General features: G+C 33.0%; 1 long non-coding RNA gene across 2 annotated transcripts; it reads left to right on the top strand.

Annotated features, from left to right (window-relative positions):
* Nucleotides 1-2678: 2678 nt before the first annotated feature.
* On the top strand, nucleotides 2679-4978 carry LOC145556436 (uncharacterized). Of its 2 annotated transcripts, none has more exons than XR_014091859.1 (2): nucleotides 2679-2869; nucleotides 4677-4978. It is a non-coding gene; the product is annotated as an uncharacterized LOC145556436 (long non-coding RNA). The 2 variants fall into 2 exon arrangements; XR_014091858.1 differs by lacking the exon at nucleotides 2679-2869 and adding an exon at nucleotides 3368-3456.
* The last annotated feature ends 216 nt before the right edge of the window (nucleotides 4979-5194 follow it).

Genomic DNA, 5194 nt, shown 5'->3' on the forward strand with positions numbered 1-5194 from the left:
TTTTTCGCTCGTAAATAAAAATCCCCGAAATGTTTACCATGATCCCTAATACCGTCCAGGAGTCCCATTAGGTGGGTGGAACCATCCAATTTGCCATTAAACGACCAATTTACCAGTTTACAACTTGCATCGATTTCATTAACTCAAGCCTACCACGAACGTTTATGACAACAAATAATTATCATATATGGTTCCAAAAAAGCATTATATGACCACGAGATGTATCCCCTAAAATTTCAATACTTTTAAAAACCGGGCCCCGAAATCTACAAAATTTCTCAAAAAACGTAGATATTAGTCATTAATTTTTGAATTTTTTGACTTTTTTCGTCCGGAAATAAAAATTGCCGATATGTTTACCATGGACCATAATATCCTCCGTGAGTCCAATTGGATTGGCGGAACCATCCAATTTCCCTTTAAACGACCAATATTTCGGTTTGAAACTTGGACGGATTTCATTATCTTAAGCATACTACGAACAATGATGACAACATATAATGATCATATATGGTTCCAAACGGCATTATATGACCCGAGATGTATTCCCTAAAATATCAAGACTTTTCTACACTAGTCTCCGAAACCTCCAAAATTTTTCAAAAAACGTAGATATTAGCCTTCAATTTTGGAATTTTTTGACTATTCTTCGTCCGGAAGCAGAATTTGCCAAAATTTTTAACATGGTCCCAACTATATTCCGGAGTCCAATTGGGTGGGTGCAAATATTAAATTTTCCTTTAAACGACCTATTTACCGCTTTATAACTTGCATCGATTTCATAAAATCAAGCCTACCACGAACATTAATGACAACATATAATGATCATATATGGTTCCAAACGTCATTGTATGAACCCGTGATGTTTACTCTAAAATCTCAAATCTTTTCGACACCGGGCCCTAAAGCCTCCAAAATTTCTCAAAAAGCGTGGATATTAGTCTTAAATTTGTGAATTTTTCGACCATTTTTTTGCTCGGAAATAAAAATTTCAAAAATGTTTAACATGGGCACTAATATCCTTCGGGAGTCCCATTGGGTTGGTGGAACCATCCAATCTGCCTTTAATCGGACAGTTTACCGATTTACAACTTGCACCAATTTCATTAACTCAAGCCTATCACGAACATTTGTGACAACATATAATGATCATATATGGTTCCAAACGTCATTATATGACCTCAAGATGTATTCTATAAATTCTCAAGGCTTTTCGACACCGTGACCTAAAACCTCCAAAATTTCTCAAAAAGCGTGGATATTTAAAATTGCCGATATGTTTACTATGGTCCCTTATATCCTCCGTAAGTCCAAATGGATTGGTAGAACCATCCCATTTCCCATTAAACGACCAATTTTTCGGTTTATAACTTGGACGGATTTTATTATTAACTTATGCATACTACGAACATTTATGACAACATATAATGATCATATATGATTCCAAAACCTCATTATATGACCCCGAGATGTATCCCCTCAAATATCAAGACTTTTCTACACTAGTCTCCGAAACCTCCAAAATTTTTCAAAAAACGTGGATATTCGCCTTCAATTTTGGAATTTTTGGACTTTTTTTCGTCCGAAAATAGAATTTGCCGAAATGTTTAAACGGGTCCTGACTACATTTTGGGGTCCAATTGGGTGGGTGTAAGTATTCAATTTGCCTTTAAACGACCTATTTACCTGTTTATAACTTGCACTGATTTCATTAAATCAAGCATACCACGAACATTTATGACAACATATAATGATCATATATGGTTCCAAACGTCATTATATGACCCCGAGATATATTCCCTAAAATCTTAAGTCTTTCCGACACCGTGCCCCGAAACCTCCAAAATTTCTTAAAAAGCGTGGATATAAGCCTTTAATTTTGGAATTTTTCGACTTTTCTTCGCCCGAAAAAAAAAATTGACGAAATGTTTACCATTATCCCTAATACCCTCCGGGACTCCAATTGGTTGGGTTGAACTACCCAATTTACCTTTAAACGACCAATTTACCGGTTTACAACTTGCACCGATTTCATTAAATCGAGCCTAACACGAACATTTATGACAACATATAATGATCATAAATGGCTCCAAATGGAATTTAATGACCCCTAGATTTATCTCTTAGAATTTCAAGACTTTTCGACACAAAGCCCCAAATTCTCCAAAATTTCACAGAAAGCGTGGATATTAGCCTTTAATTTTGAAATTTTTACTTTTTTTTGCATGTAAATAAAAATTGCCGAAATGTTTACCATGATCCCTAATACCGTCCAGGAGTCCCATTAGGTGGGTTGAACCATCCAATTTTCCTTTAAATGACCAATTTACCTATTTACAACTTGCCCCGATTTCATTAACTCTTCCTCACATTCAATATAAAACACTCTTGCTGCCTGTCGCCGTTCGAACTTCAAAACCCTAGCAGCTTCAACTGAAAATTCCCCTAAAATTCAACATCAAAACCTCAAGAAATTCGTCTAACTAGCCGAATCTCCAGCGCTGCCTTGTTGTCGTTCGTACTGCAAAACCCTAGCGAATTCAACAGCAAAACCCTGATAAATTCGACCCCAAACCAACAAATTTGACCCCAAAATCAATAAATTCAACCAGTAATTGAAAACCCCAAAATATCCAAGCCAAAACCCCCCATTTTCAAGCAAATCCGAGGCAAAACACCGTATTTTTGAGCAAAAATCGACCAAAACCCCCACGAAATTCAAACTATTAAAACCGCTGATATTCGAGATGAAATACTCTACATCGAGGCTAGCAAGGGATTGCTGCTTGTTGGTGTTGCTGTTGATGGTTAGCAGGGGAAGCAGTGGAGATGGTTGACAGTAATAAGAGGTGCGAAATTATCGTTTTAGGTAATAAGAAGTGCAAAATGATTTAATTTTGATTGATTTAAACTATTTTATTAAATTATCGTTTTATGCTATTGATTTATATGATGTTTTTAATTTTACTGTAATTAGAGTTGCGAAATGATTTTAATTTTATAAGGAATTTAACTTAGTAGATGATGTAGGGTCAAAATTTAATTTCATGAGTGTGTATTGATTTTGGCGTGAAATTAAAAAAATTAATTTGGTGTTATAGTTGAATTTCTGTTTAGTTTGTTATATGTTGATTGGAATTTTGTCAGATTATTGATTTAGTGTAATAATAGATTCTTATTACAAAATTAGTAGATTTTCCATTATAAAAATAAAGTATTTGTTTCTATATCAGATTACTTTATAGAGTATTGCTTAATTATATTGACTTTTTCTTGTTTGATCGAGTGTTTGTATCTAGATATAAAGTTAGATTAGTGAATTACTTGGTGCAGGTATGCAGCAGGTGCTTGTGGTTGATGGTGAGTGCGGTGGTCTGGCCTAGTGTAGTGGGCAATTTGTTGCAGATAGCTATTTTGTTGTTGAGGTTTTTGTGAATTGCAGGGGATAATGTCAAGGTTTCTCTCTCTTATATTTAGATTAACTCTAATCTTATTGTTATTCAGTGAATTTTCTGGTTTAGATGTTTTATAATTTGAGGTAATTATTAATTTCTTACTTGATTTCTCTCATATTAAAGGTAATTTAACATTACAATTGAAGTTTTTAAAAAAAATTACAATTGAAGCGGCATAATCTAGTTCTTCATTACCGAATAAGAATTTTAAGAGAAGTAGTCAAAATAATGACACAATGTTATTCCTTTGTTTTGTGTATGATATTGTTTACCTCAAATTGAAATGATGATGTTAATTACTACTTACTGATAAAGTGATTATGAGTTGATGGCATTCTGTTTTTGCATTTCGTATTTTAAGAGAATAATAGCACTGCAATTTTCATTTTGTTTTGTGTACGAGAAGACAGGTACAATGAACATGTTTAAGCTAGACATATAAACTTTGGTAAAACAGGACTAAACTTATTAGGGTTGTGATTAATAGCAATTGTAGCTTAAATTGGTCCATAGTTTTTGTGTATGTTATTAATAAAATAATGAAATAATCACCCAACCTTCCAGCAGTATATTAACTCTGTAGAGTTCTAGCTGAAATCTAATCTTTAGTAGTCCTCATCACCAAGTGTTCGAATCGAAGGTATCATGATCTTACTCTGGAGTCAATGAATGATGCAAACATTGTAAAGAATGCAAAATTCGAATAATACGTTACTAGAATTCCCATTAGTTACTGTAATAGTTGCAATTGCAGAATTTACAGGAAGAATTATTGAAGAAGATTGATTTTGATTTAATATATGTATGATCCTTAAATCATGGATATAAATTTATCAAAACTGAATATAATGGCCTGTTTTTCTCTTTAAAGTTGTGAATTAAGTTCTAATCCGAGATGTTTTTCTCTTTAAAATGTGGTGAGAATGATATGATTAGTATTCTTATTTTTCATGCTTAGGTTTTATCTTGTTTGAAATGAGTTGAATGAGTCTATTGACTTTGTGGCTATGATGCGAGCGTGTAGTGTCATCAAAAATTGGGAGGAAGTGAGATGTGGCTACTATGTCGTGTACTATATGTTTGAAACAGTTCAACATCACCGTATTACTGAGGATCTTGTTAGTATGTGTTGTCAGATCTTTCATTACAAATTCATCAATTTATTTTAAATTGTCTACACTCTTCAATTGATTAGTTTTTGTTTTTGTGTTGTGTTAACAGGATTTTTGAAGAACAATACCTTATAATGGGGAGGAGATAAATGAGGTTCGAGATATTTAGTCAAACTATTTCATGATCAACGTTGAAATTTAGATTTAAACTTAGCTAAATCCATTTGTTTGTTAGACTTTTTTTTGTTTTAGTTCTTAGGCTTGAAATGAATGTATTTGGGGTACCAACATTTTGGGTTGGTCTTTGTTCTTGTGTTGGTTGATGATATCAATAATTTTGAGTTGTAAAATTTTGAGACTCTGCTGAAATTTACATTTGCATTCAATAATATTGCATTTTAATTTCAATTATTAGCGTTAGCATATTACTTTATACCACTAGCAAGGAAAACAGGTACTACAAACATATACAAGGCAATTATTATAATTTAAAAAAAAAAAAAATTCACCTCATTTGCGTCACTCATTAAACAAACAAGTGACGCAAATACAACAATTTTGTATTGTCTACTCAGTCATTTGCGTCACTCCTATATAAAAAAGTGACGCAAATAACAAATAACAAGT

Source organism: Chenopodium album, chromosome 8 (genome assembly GCF_948465745.1).
Source record: "Chenopodium album chromosome 8, dcCheAlbu1.1, whole genome shotgun sequence".
NCBI lineage: Eukaryota > Viridiplantae > Streptophyta > Magnoliopsida > Caryophyllales > Amaranthaceae > Chenopodium > Chenopodium album.